The following is a 15,342-nucleotide window of genomic DNA, read 5'->3' on the forward strand; positions in this document are numbered from 1 at the left end:
GATTTCGATGTGGCCAGACATTGAGCCCGGGACAGTCTAAGTGTCCAACTGGTTTGCTGACACTTAGAGACATAAATTCGGACTGTTAAAAAAATAGAACTCTTGTCAAACAGCCTGTAGCTCTACATAAAGACACATTAACTAGGACTCAGCTCTACACATTAGCTCCTTACGGCTCTTCCAGGTCGTGTGTGAATAACACTTGATTGTCCATGTTTATTGGTTTGCCATTGTTAAACGTACGCTTTGTTGCAAAAAGTGGTAAAATACAAGAATATGGAGATGAATATGTTAAATATTATGTAGATCGTAATAACCGCTCTATAAAGTTTTATTGTTTGAAGCGTAAACAGTCGTGTGCATTGAAAACAGCTCTAAGAAAATGTTGTTGTGAAGACGGTGTGTACTTCGTGGTATTTTTTCGTAAGTTTCATCTTTGACTATAACTATGTTATTTTTGTATGTTTTTGTACTGTACAATTAAGAGGAGAAAATAAAGAAACAATTATAATTTTGACCATTAACATTTAATAATATTAATAAGTATGATATAAAGGGTAATATATTTTGAAGGTCTGGAACGGTCGATCGGTCCGGAAGCGGGAACAATAGGAACTTAACCTATTTACTTGAGAAGTGTCACAGTCGAGTTAGATAGGCAAGTGGCTAAATTAAAAGATATAAAACTAAAACACGAAACATCCTCTACCCCTATAAAACTTACGGGTAACCTAAAACATTGAAACACAAATATTTTCCTCCAGCAATTCGCAATGAAGTTCTCTGGTGTACGCTCTAATTTCCTGCCAGTTGTAAGGAGACAACCATGCCCACCGGTAGAACATATATAGGATTGCATCCATATATTAAGATCGGTACCGACATCTTTTCAAACGGCATAAAATTTTGTGGTTCGACTCCGGCGGCACCACCGCCACACCTACCTTTGCCTCAGCAGTGTTAAGCGCTGCTGTGTTATGGTTTGAAGAGTATGGTAAGGGAGACATAGTTTTCATAGGAGTAGTGGCGCACCCATGGCCTAATCATATCTGAGGTTGATTACAGATCCGATCCGATAGTAGTTTAAGAAAAAATATTTTAACTGACAATTTGTACATGCAGCCGTTGGCCTATACAAATAAATATATATTTCATTTCATGTCCATGGGAGGCAGAAGCCACTTACCAACAGATGGATTGCATGCTCGTAAGCTCCTCCCATATTATATAAAAAAAACTACTTTTCTATTTGCTATTCCTAAGCATAAACCAAGACTACGCATTAAATAGACTTCGCAAACAATATCAATAAATACCACAGTAATATTATCACGAACATCAAACATTTATCACCAGTCAGATAACAATCGACACCTGGTCTCAGTGCAGTAGTTCGGTGGTCGTTAGTAACCCACTCATACAACAGATGCTTTGTGGGTATACAGTCATGATTAGATGACAGCTATTTACTATTTGTTATGGCAAAAAATATTTATTTAATTCTAGGTCTTGTTTAAATCTACACCTTTTTTATATCTGCGCATTATCTTAGTCTTGTCTGAATCTACTCGTAAATATTTTGATAATCGAAAAATAAAACCTAAGGAATTATTATTGTTTTTCAATTACTGTGCGTTTATTTATTGTCACACATCTATATACCTTAATCTTGATAAGATCTATCTTAATTGAATAAATTATGTCTAAAAAATATACTGAATATATCTGAATTTATTTTTGAAAATAACTATAAGATTGGCTCTATGCTAAGTAAGACGATTGATTTACAAGAAAATAAGAAATTATTTGTTTCAATAAAAATGTTTGAATGTTTTGATCAAATGATTTTTTGTAAATTCAATAAGATTTATTATTAAATGTCAATTTTAATAATGGCTAATTTCATTATATGATAACAAGTGAGATCGGTCATAAATCTGATGCAAATACCCTGAATTAGATGCTTCTTGCAACATTCAGGGGAAGGAAAACTTCTGCACTATACGAGTATATTATAGTCTCAACCACATACAGGGGACCAAACATTTTTCCCCACGTTATCAAGGCGGATCAAATATATTACCACAAAAAGAGATAACAATCGGCACCTGGTTAGTGTGAGTCGTTAGTTGGCGTGCGATAAACAGATGCTTAGCGACAATAGCGGGTATTCGGTAGGCGGTGACGGGTAACTGCGCTTGATGGTAAGGATGCAGTAGCCGAGGACCGCGTATGATGGATACGACTGAGAAAGTTATCAATGTGCTTCGAAATTTTTTTATGCAAGTTCCGACTGAGGATGCGATTCGTCTAAGGTAGTCATATGTTTTAGATGTTAATAGAGATGTATACCTGTCTGACGGTGTTATAAATAATTCTGATTAATAAAAATTATTGAAATATCTCCGTTGATTATACATGAATGTTTACGTATGTATGTTCCTACGTTCTATGTTCTATCACATAGGAATATCAATGAAGAAAAGCTTTAGAAAGGAGGAAAAAGCAGACCACCAACTCAGAAATCGTATAATGGAATAGTGTTTACAAAAAAAGTGAAGGCAATGGTTATTTATAATAGGTTGAACAATAAAGGCGTATATGATGGTCCTCGGTTGTGCGAAATCAAAATAAACAAATACTGGACATTATAATTACCAGTTACAATTTATTATAAAGGTATTAAATGGTATTAAGAAATCGAGTACAGAATATACTAAAGTTAAGCAAAATGGTAAATGTATTTTACTACAGCACTTAAATATGAATTGTTTCAAATGCAACAAGAACGTTAAACACCTAAATAGTCCGTGCTAGTAAAACAAGTCTTATCCACACTACGTCCATCATTCGACCTAATCCCAACAAATTATACTATATTATTCGTGAATGGCGATAACAATTTATCTTCGCCGGCCACAAAGCGGACGAAAACATTGTTCACAATATTGACACGTTTTTGTTCAAGCGCGGCCGGGAACGGACCCCCCACTTAACTTCATTGTCTCCTTAACGTTGCAGTTTTGGCAGTCAACAGGTCATAAGCTTAAAGCTATTTTGTGTTGCTATATTTTGAGTCCATAAAAATAAATGATTTACTTGAAAATATGTGCATAAAATATGCCGTAAATTCATTATTATCAACTTTTCAATGGGGGGTTTTCAATGCAGTGCTTATATACTTACAAACTACATATTATACATATTCAAGTATTTTATATTTTGGAAATAATATACTTGATAATAATTTATGTTTGTTATATATTTTGAAAACTTAATATTTATATATATTGTGCAATAACAATACGCAATAATCTAATGACGCAAATGTAATTTATGATATTGCATTGTTTTTGCAGATTATATTTTTAAATAATTATAACCTCAATACGTTAACAAAACAATTTACTACTGAATATATATATTCAAAATATAAAGGTTTATCATGTAGTAAACGATAAAAAAATCTTAAGCCCGCTACCGCGACCGCTCATGACTTACGACCGCAGAAAACATTGCACATTTGCTCTAACAATATTTTGAGAGATCGTGTCAAATGATTCCATTATTTGTTATTGTGTTCGAGTGCAGTTTAATTGTCTGTACAGAATGCAACACAATTAGGCCCAATACATAGAAAAATAAGCTTAGAGCCCTCGAAACAACCATTAATATTGCTCCAAAACAATTTTTGAGTATAAAAATCTTAAGTGCAAATCGTAAATGTATGACTTGGGAGTAATTCGTCAAGGTTCTTATTGCATTGTTATTTTTTCAACTTTTGTCAGTAACATATTGCTCCAGATTGTGATCATATCACTTTTATTATCTTTTTTCAAAACCATTGACGAATTTGAGCTTGACGTCGATCGGGTAACTTTGAAGTAGTCAATACAAAAGTATTTTAAATTTCATTTGCTATTTTTACATAGTACCTCAAAGTAACCCATGAAGATGCTTGTGTTGTGTAGCACTCTTCGTGGCTCGACTGTGGTGACACCATCGCACCAGCTATTTCTGCCGTAAATACTTAATAGATTACATAGTAGAGTGCATAGGTGGTTTTAAGCTTACAAATGAGTCTGTAAGTTGAATTCTGTAGTCAAATTTAGTTAGAACTCCTGAAAAAGCAAACGAGCATGTAGCCACAGTTTGCAGGCCACCTGAAACCGATCACAGATATTTGTATGGACTGACATCCACAGACCTTCCACCCCTTACCCCGAAACAACCCTTCAACCGAAACGCAAAAACTGCTGCAGGTAAAAACAGGCATAAACTGCGGTACATCACATGCGGAATATATTATCTCATAGATGTGAATAATTCTGAACATTAACTTCTATACTTTAGAATTATTGCTTAAATTTACCGGATGATATCCACTAAAATGATCTTATTTTTTATCATAACAAATTTACGATTCAAACCAATATCCTGACCGAAACATAAAAGACACGAAGTCCCACTATTATATTGTCCGTACGAATAAAATTTTTACAAGGCAAAAAGGTCCCACGACTTAGCAAAAAGGGATGCTCCAAAAACTATAAAAATACAAAACGAAGGACGGCGAGATCATTAATCAAAATTGGTATCGCAAAAAACGGAACGTCGCGGTCGCGTGGGCGAACATTTGTAGCTAAAAATTTGGTCAAGTCCGAGTTGTTTTTGACAAAAATATTATGTCAGTTTTTAATGAAGTAGGGAATGATCTGCATGATCATTCCCTACTTCATTAAAAATCATCTGATGCTAAGTGGTGACTTAAATGAGAAACGCATGAACTGCTTCATGCTAGAAATAGGTGGGGCGGTGGTTCCCAGATGAACCATACTGGTTGTACCTACTACCTATTAAAAATTGTATAAATAAATTTGGGATTATTGATACCTACCTATATGATTTACTCGTAATTAGCCAGCAATTCCCTGAGAACTTGTCTGGCATTGTAAATCTCATAAGTCAATTCAACTACTTGTATTGTACTGTACCTTAAGTCGAGAGGCATGAACTCCACACACCTAATAATATTTATCATAGGTATATCTCTAGGGACCTTTAAAAAAGAAAAAAAGTTTGGCACAAAAAATGTAAACCGTATATTCTAATTTTGTATTGTGTGTGTAATGAATTTGTAAAAGAAATGTTTATATGAAAACAATTTTTAAGCATTTGCGACCTTGCCGGCGGATCTCTAAAAATGAGCGACATTTTTTTAATTTTTATGTTCAACTCACCCGCATATTGAATAGGGACAACAATAAAATATGGAGCGAGATCCCGCGGAAAATTAATGATCCGACCTGCCCTCCACTGCCCTTTATTCTGAGGAACTTACTTTTGTAATTCCATGAAATCTGTATCAGAGAATCGTGTTTATTTCCAAGATTTAGGCACCATAGCTGTGTAATATAATTTTTATGTCTGACTTCTTTGACTATTTTTTGCATTTTAATTGCACTGTTGGCTATTTTTTTAATAATGTGGTTTTAATGCTATTGTTTTTGTTTAAAAGTTCATTTACGATTTAAAAATATAACATTATACATGTAATATGTATGTCAAGGCTTTTACATTTTTGTACCAATTTTTAAAATAATTATAATATACAAAAAATGATATTTAGCTAAAGTTTACTTCATATTAAAAATATAAATACTAACAAGTAAATACAAAGTTGAACTTGGAGTTATTGACATTTTTTAAGTAGAAATAATCATCAATTAAATAGTTCAACATTGAAACATAACTACTAACGCCATCTGTCCGATGCGGCCGGAACCACGTAGACATTGAGTGACGCGCGCGCCGCGAGCCAACCGCGAACTATCCGTACGAACGACTTCAACGCGCTTGAATACATTGCATTGATGTGTGCATAGATAGTGAAGTTTGAAATGCAGCCTCACAATCGAGAGGTCCGAGGTTCAAATTCCGGACAAGCACCTCTGATTTATAAATTATGCGCGTATTTAAAATTATTGTAACTTGCTTTAACGGTACACGAAAAAATCTTGAAGAAACTGAGAAATCTTAAAAAAAAAGAAGATTTAAAAGGCACATGTAGTCTTCCAATTTGCACTCGGCCAGCGCGGTGGACTATGGCCTGATACATCTTATTCTGAGAAGAGACCCGTGCCCAGCAGTCACACAGTGACGGGTTGATGATGATGATGAATGTGTGTACTTGTACGTTTGTGTGAAATATGAAGTAGTACATACTACACGTACTAAACAGGTAAAATATTTATTATAAAAGGTGTGAAATAGTATTATGTTAAGAATTTTATAGCATAGGAAATAAATTCAACTTGGTATAAAGTTTATTACTTATTGTTTACTTAGCTGTTTCCGTATTTCCTAATAGGGTTGTCGGAATAAATTCAGTAGGTATTCGTTTTTATAAGACAGACATAGATATAGTTTCTAGGTGACAACACAATGTTAGTTGGTTACCTATAGTCATGGACTTAGATTTTTACGCTACGCTATGATATACCCTATTCAACACCAGTAACCACCAACAACATTAGTAACAAAAAATCACACGATACATTTTTCATACTTAGATAGCTACTTACCACAATTTTTATTTTATAATTTCATAAGCCAAAATAAATAATTAATTAATAATTAATTCTAACTACCTATAGTGCAATTAGTTATAGATTGACTTCATGGATTTCCAATTCCTTAGCGAAATGTAAATAATATATTTTATTTTTAGCGTCAGCTTAATAATGTTAACAAAAATAATAGATAGATATTTTTTGTTTTTATAAATCTGCGGCATCTTTAAAAACATTTGAGGTATTACTCAAATGTTCTTTCATTACCATATTTTATTGCATTACCAATTCTTTATATTATTTATAAGACTAAAAGCTCTTTTATTTTTGTTTAAGTGTCAAATGTCAACCCAAATGTGACACGTGACATTTAGAAGGTGTTATAAAGAGAAACAACAATGTTTTGGCCAACTATTTATTACATCTTGTAAAATATTTTCCATTTAGGTATCTAAGTGCGACATATAAGTACCCTATTCTAGTCCCTGTAGTCCCCCGGGACTAGTCCCGACTAGAATAGGGCTACGGTATCCCCTGCCTGTAAGAGGGGACTAAAAGGGGGCTTCCGGGGTTGCGGGTGGCAAGAGTGGGAGCTCAAACCGCCCGGCCAGCGACCCCGGGAAGGACGGCGGTATGTGTGGTTGCATACCATCTTGTACAACAGACGGTGTGGCGAGCGGCATTCTCATCTGGGCGCAGCTTGGCAACGCCGAAGTCGGCCACCGGGGGGTGGTTTTAGTGCGGTAAGAATCCCACATAACCTGTGTTGCTCCCACGGCACCGGGTAACTTTTGAAGGCCCTCGTAACCAAAAAAAAGGTGCAATATATGTATGTATATGTGTACTATTTGTTTGTATCATTGAAAGTCGTTAGTATGGTTCGACCGGGAATGTACCTACCACCGCCACACCTATTCCTAGCGTAAAGGATTTTTTACGTTTCGATGGAAGGACGTGGATGCCGACCGACTTACATATCAGGCGACCATCTTAGTTCTCAAGAGTGACGCAACTAGGATCGGCTTTAGGTAGAATCTGTTCTATATGGAGTTGGTCACATACCTATCTGTCCAGGGAGCTCAAACCTAATCAAAATAGGTACGAGTATCCCTGAAATGTTTGTTCCACGAATCGTATAGTCTGGCACAATATCGTGACAGTTGGCTTAGTGCAGCAAAAATAAAAAAAAATCGATAATAGAACCACCGAAAAAAAGTATCATATCTTTCAAGCTAGAACCAACCAAGCACACAAAATTTAATTTCAATTAAAATATTGCATCAGCCACCGTTATATGCTTGCGTTTGCAAAATTCTAATAATAAGTCAATGTTTTGACTTTATTTTTACAACGTGGTGTAAGAGGAGTTTTTAAATACTTTTTATGTTGAATTCTGACAGCAACGGGAACTTCAATTTTATCGACTTCCTTACTAATTAAAGACTTACTTAATATGTATTCCGATACATACTTAATATATGGCCTGATTATGTTATTTATTCGTTCATTGGACCGTCCTTAGCTAATGAAGACGTTTAATATGTTATGTGCATTTTATTGCTAATAATCAGTTTGACATTAATAATGGCCTTATAAACGAATAAAATTGACCCCAGTTCATTATGATAAAGCAGTGTTTTTCAAAGTGTTGACTGCGACCTCTGGGGGATTGTAAAGCTTCTACGAGGCAGTTACGAAGTATTGAATTACAAAAAATAATCAAAATAAAATATTTTGTCTTTCGCATACAACAGCATTAAAAGCTACTGTGATATGGTTTGTTAGATGTCGTAATGGAAAAAAATACATTCCTCTATTTGTATTTGTTCCTGTAGGATAGGAACACTTCGTTATTAAAAAAAAAACTGATAAAGTGACAGTCATAAATATGTTATTATTACGCAAATATTTTAAGCATATGCAACTATGAACCAGGCAAAGTTCATTATATATTGGATTCTTATTAGTATTTAACTACAATATTTATGATACTATAGATGGTGGTAGAACCCTTTGTGGGTCGACTCCGGCGGCACCACCGCCACACCTATTTCTACCTAATAACAGCAGTGTCGGCGCTGCTGTGTTCCGTTTTGAAGGGTGTGGTAAGGGAAACATACCTTACGAGGCGTTACAGCTTAGTCAGCAAGGGTAGCGGCGTATCTGCGGCCGACCTCAGGTCGGAATATCTAATCCTATCTGGGGTTCATTACAGATTACAGATTACAGTCCATGGGCAGCAGTAGCCACTTACCATCAGGTGGACTGCATGCTCGTCTGCTACTCCTATACTTATTATAAAAAAAGAAAAATAAAGTAGTAATGTAGTAATTAGATTTTTTTCTAACAAAATTTGGATCCTGAGAAATCGTGTAACTGGAACATAACGCGTTCCAACAAGAACGTTCACAGATCATGCCATTTGAAGGTTCATCTCGACCGTCGAACGAACTTTTTGTCACTGCACTCGCATCCATAATTTCCATAAAAAAGAAATTAACTTCTTAGCCACATTCCGTGTAGTAAAGTTCAATGTTCCAGACGTTCCAACGAGACCATTCAATTCTGGAATCTCATTGAATATCTAATTGGTATTACTTCTTGACCTATGAATACGCAATCTCGCACAGTGGGTGTTCGGAGTTGCCAAACGTGATTATATTTACATTAATATTTCATTAACACACCAAATTCTGTTTGCCTGTCTGACGCAACGACTTAATAAAACAAACAAATAAGTAGGTAATTCTGTTCATTCATCGGATAGATTATGTTAACAGTTAACTCGATAGTTTATTGACTAGGTAAATGACATATCGATAGTAAAGGTATTTGATTTAGTAGATTATCATCTACAACCGATAACTGACCAACTGCTGCGCGTGAAGATTCTTTCTCAATGATTATTAAGATAACAGTCCATAGCACAGTCACGTGTGCTTTGGTAAACTTTAGCGTTGGTAAGTGCAGTTTCACAGACTTCAACCTTTGAGAACATTAGGCTGAATTTAGATAACCAGATTTCCCCAATATATTGTACTGCTTAATCAAGTCCAAATAAATACATGTTTTTACAAAAATATTTCAAGAACAAATGAATGAAACTCGTATCTCGGTTATGATGCAGCTGGTCCGAAAGTTAAGCAACGTCAGTATCCTTAGTATGAGTTTTTACAAAAATAACTGTTTTGGTATTTGTTTACGTATTTACCCACACATTTCCAATCAGCGGCCCTAGCGGATTGTATCAGAACTGATAGGAAATGTATGGGAAATACGTAAACAAAAACAAAATCAGTCATTTTTGTAAAAAAGTTAAAACTCATACTAAGGGTACAGTTGTTGTCGGGTATTAGATATATAAGAGCTTTTATATGCAATTCGTCTACGTGATGGTAAGAGACGACTGCTGACGACGAGGTCGTAGGTTTGATCCTACCCCTGAGGACTAAGTTCGAACACTTCATATAAATATACCCTTCAAACCGGAATATTGTAGCGCTTAAAACTGTTGTTCTTATGTAGAAATAGATATGGCTGTGATGCCTTCGGAGTCAAACCACAAAGGGTTTTGCCACCTTCAAAAAGCGCCTCCGTTTTCTAATTCTAATAATTTAAAGTTCAAGTGTTATTTTAACACCTACGTAGGCGAATAACTTCGATTGTTTAAAGGTTAGCATGTTTACATTATAAGCTCTATATTTGTAATGCTCTCGAGTCATAAAATAAGAAGTTTTTTCAGTGGCTCACAATTGGAACGAACAAGCGGTACGGTAGCTGAACAAATATCAAAGAGCACTCGAGATGTGTTTATTCAAGTCTGATGATACTCGCAACAGCGTATTAATTAGCGGGTAAATGGCATATGTCACAGATCCCCCTCTTACGCAGAGTGATCTAAAAAACCCCCACTTTTAGAGGGCAGTCATTGCCCCCCTATAACGGTACAGGCGGAGCTTGCGCCGCACACGCCAATCGCGGGCTGCGGTGCGCGCGCGCCGATCATCTAAACGAATGATCTAGCGTACATGTCATTTTGCGAGCACCCGATTGGTCCGTGATAAAATATTTCGCCGTTCCGACAATTTCGGCGACGCTCTAGTTTCGCTTGCGTGCGAGCATGTAGATTTATCGATCGTTAAAATGTCATCCCACCTTTATTATTTCTGACATTTTAAACGATGCAAACTTTGACCCACATTCTCGAAATCCTTTTCGATTTTTTTACGAAACGTCGCATTTGTGCGAGGTGCGCAAGGGAACCGCTATTCGACCTGGAAGCCCTTACAAAACAACCAGACGCATAAAGAGGCCATCAATAAAATATCGAGAGAGGCACCTGCGCTCGAGACCAAACAAATAAATTACGGAGAAGCGACGAGCCGACAAAATAGCCGCGCGCGTAGTCATACGGTACGTGTTTTATGGTACGACGCATAGAGAAAGTAACGGTAAATTGTGAACGCGACCTTCCCACCCGGTGCCCGCGTGCCGACTGACAGATGAGCGCGGCTTAACCTCTGATAATAAGAGAGAGGGGGAAAGGCATAGAGGGTGCAGGTAGGTGGGAGCGGGACGCCGAACGTGTCTTCTTCGGTGATCGTGAAGTGCAAGATGATTGTACAGTCACACACGGGCCACATCCGAGTGAGCTTCGGGGACGGTTTGAAAAACGAACCGCGCGATTCGCGTTGCGCGTACGCACGGACGCGCGCGCACCAATTTTGAAATTGCGCGGCGTTTGCGAATTTTTTACGCAACTTTTTTTCGTTTTATCTCTACGAAGTCAGATACTGGACTTTATACACTTTGTGTTTAATGTGTTGCGAATTAGTGATGTGCTCTAGATAAGATGAAACAAAACAGTTGAGTGAGACATATCGTAACTTTCTTGACAAAACTCAGGAGTTTGGTGTTCGTCCTACAAAAAGCAGCCAACGTAAGTCGTTTTACATTATTTTCATTAGATTTTACGAAAGTTTTAATTATGTTCTTTATATAATTTTACAATTATTTTAAGCTTACATATTTCCATTTTACAAAAAAGTAACTCTACGTTAAACGAGTACTATATATATTTATATATAATAGACGTTTCTAAAATATTTTTGAAGATATTTCAATTATTTGTGATGATTACAAGATAGGTTATCACGATGTCACATTTAACCTAAGTACTAAACGAGGTATCACTTTGAAGAATAAAAATTGAATATGATTATTGTTAATAAGTAAAAATGTCGTATTTTTTTCGGTAGTGTAAATTAAATATGAAATGTTATAACATTTACTTATGAGTACGGAATTACTTTCAAACGGTACTTTGTAGGGAATGATCACCAGCTCATTATCATCCCATCGCTGAATATGAATTTCCTCTCAGGATGAGAAGATTTAAAACCATATTCTCACGCATTCAATTTGGTGGATAATTTTTGGGTATATTATAAAGTACCCCTAATTATGTAGGTGTAATAAAATTGACCTTCAACGTTAAGTAATAATTAATATCCAAACTCACATCTTAATTAATTGATTAACGCACATAATACGTATCTCGTATAATATGTATAAATATTTTAATTATAAAATATATAATAGTTGTAAGTAAAATTAAAATTGGATTCTAATGTGAATCTGTAGAATGCCGGCAAAAATAACATTTACATGGTCGCCATTGCTTATAAATAAAAAAAAAATAAACATTTAAATTTAATTGAATAAACTATTCCCTTTTTAAGTTACTTAGTGAAGGGACATTTATATAGAAACATATCACATTTATATAGGAACGAAGGCTCTACATTTATTCGAAACTTCTGAAATGGATTACGTTCCGACCTTACAGTTCAAACCGATCGGGGGTCAAAGATCGAACCTCCCCAGAAACCTATAGCCTTAAATCAGTTCAAACTCAAAGCATCATAACTACCGAATATAATTTTCACAAAATTCGACTCTATTACACTTAAGTAAATTTTGAAATTAGTTTATCGTTAGTGTAATCAAATGTAATATTATTTATATTTGTCTGAGTGATCCCTAACACATGTCAGATGTATCACAATCATTGTGTGATTGATTACGAATGGTTGTAGCGAAGCAACATTATTATTAGGTACATCATTCGATACTTTTCCTGTAAGTTTCGACCTTGTGTGTCTAATCTATTATTGCTCAATTAAGTTATAATCCTGATGTGAAGTATGTGGTCGAAATAAACGAATTGAATAGATACATATTTCTACGTCATGTTATTTAATTGATAGCAACTGTTTGTCAAATTCTAACGTTAACGTGATAAAATTGTATGTGTTAATGAATATTTAGTAGGTGTTTTGAAGTTATTACCGTCAGTGGTTTTCGTTCTGAGGTTAGTATCTTCACACCTATTTTTTCTATACAATAACAGTATGTTCATATTATGAATTATTTACATACATTTTCAAACTGCCATAAAACAGAAGTTTAATGTTACCGTGTTCTGAATTGAAGGCTGTTAGGCAGAAAAACTAAACGTTCCTAATTAGTCAATCCGGGCGTATTCCTAATTAGTCAATAAGGACATCAACGTGTGATCTCTCACATCTTAGTAATAATCAATATTTGCCTACAAAAATTGTGATTAATCAATTTTGCCTACCTTAGTGTCAAATTGTCGTAAGCAAAAAAATATTAACAGACGAATAATTAGTTTGTCCATATATGATATCCATATTATGTATTTGAGACTATCACTTGCGATTTGATATCAGACATATAAATAAGTAAATAGATTATTAGTGTAATATAAAAATACATGCAAAAATTAAATATTTTCTGTATATGAGAAATGATGAACAAAATAATATTAACCTACGCATGTGTTATGAAATTAAATATAAATTTATAAATGATTTGTGTATTACATGTAGCATTATAATCAAAATGAGATTATTATCTTTATAATATACTTATGTGTAAATTACAATATTAGTCCGAATATGACTAACCACATTTATTTTATAATGCCACTTCAGACAAAAAAATATAATTTTGAAAATGATGTCAGATTACAAAGCGGTTATTTGTATTGGAGTTAAAATTAATTTATAATTCTATATTATTATTTTAAATATTATTCTGACACTTATAAACATGAGGATTATAAAGCTTCGTACTTCCGTATTCTAGCTCCATAATAATATATCCATAGTCTATATTTAAAATAATTATAACAAATAAAATATTACAAATAAATCAACATTCGCCTGACCTTTTGCAGCAATTAATCTAAATACAATAAAATTTTTGAATTTGATTAGAATTCAGTCGTAAATGTCAAATAATATTAGTTATTGCACTTCGTTGTTTTTGCGACACGACTGCATATATTGTTTCCTATTTCTTTTTTGCCATTTACGATTGACAGCAATAAACATAATATCGCTAAATGGCATTCCGTCTCAACGATGCTAAAATAGTTGCATTAGAGAGTTTTGATATTGCCCACCTAAATCGAAGAGTCCGAGGTTCGTATCGATGAAACTATGGTGAGGAAACCTACACTCCTGAGAGGATATTAAAAAAAAATCTAAGGTTTTAAAAAAGTAAACACATTCGCATGTGACCAGCGTGATACCATGGCCTAAGCCCTTCTTACTCTGAGAGGAGACCCGTACCCAAGTGAAGTACTGTAATGGGTTACAGACACCGCTATAAGATAAAAGATAATTCGAAATTATAAAAAAGAAACATGTTTTATTTTTTTTTAGATGATATTTACAATATACTTAATACAACAACATTAAAAAGGTTACTAAGCAATCATCATCATCGACCCATTACTGTCCCACTGCTGGGCACAGGTCTCCTCTCGGAATGAGAGGGATTAGGCCATAGTTCACCATGCTGGACAAATGCATATTCTACCAATATGCATTTGGCCAGCATGGTGACTTCACATACCTTTGAAAACTTTATATACATTTAATGCAATAAAAGTTTTATTCGACCTGACTGTCGTTTTATGTATCAATTCATTATATTTTACGTGACAAATGAGTTTATTTTATGAGACCAAAGTATTGAATTACTTCTTTTTATTAGATCGTAATAAGAATCACAGTATTAACAGGTACTCTTGTTGGTAAGTTGTATTTTAGTAGGGAGCAATGTTTTAAGTATAATATTACTTAATAATTACACTACATTATTCATTTGGTGAGCCTAGAAGTATGCCACTTCTTTCTAGATAACATAGGAGTTGAATAGGTATAGTATGAAGATGGTGAATAAAATAAAAATAGTTAGAATGTTTTACCTACCAAAGATTGGTCTTCGATAATGATTTTGTTTAAGAAAATGACCAATTTCGAGATTTGATAGACAAGACTTGGACAAGTCGAGTATTACTAACGGGCGTAAGTGATAACATTTAGGATACGAGCAGTACAATTTTATGTGAAATAATATGATGGTACGATGCGATACATGTTAAAAGCTTTATATGAGAGTCAATAAAGGGTCTGCGGTGAAGTTAATTATACTTGTGGTTACGGATGTCACCGACGGCAGTGCCTACGTATGTTCATATGATTCGATTTACCTTTTATATACTATACTTATTACTTTTTATCAATTGTAATAAATAATAATAAGTAGTTAATCTTTTGAAAATATTACTATCAAGTGAAATTCATATTAGTATTTCATTATAGAACACAAGAACAATGTGTCTACTCCGTTATTTCATAAGACAAAGAAGTGCAGTGTCAGAGGACGCTACCTC

The 15,342-nt window shown here is 34.6% G+C and overlaps 1 protein-coding gene across 1 annotated transcript in view; it reads left to right on the forward strand.

Annotated features, from left to right (window-relative positions):
- Window positions 1-11,008: 11,008 nt before the first annotated feature.
- Window positions 11,009-15,342, forward strand: part of LOC140756125 (uncharacterized) — a 132,911-nt gene continuing 128,577 nt past the window's right edge. The window contains exon 1 of the mRNA XM_073091562.1: window positions 11,009-11,511. The gene's annotated coding sequence lies outside the window, so the exon portion shown is untranslated. The remainder of the gene's footprint in view (window positions 11,512-15,342) is intronic.

Source organism: Epargyreus clarus, unplaced genomic scaffold (genome assembly GCF_041222505.1).
Source record: "Epargyreus clarus isolate Ecla_fem2 unplaced genomic scaffold, WU_Ecla_fem_2.2 ptg000034l, whole genome shotgun sequence".
In the NCBI taxonomy this organism is placed as follows: Eukaryota; Metazoa; Arthropoda; class Insecta; order Lepidoptera; family Hesperiidae; genus Epargyreus; species Epargyreus clarus.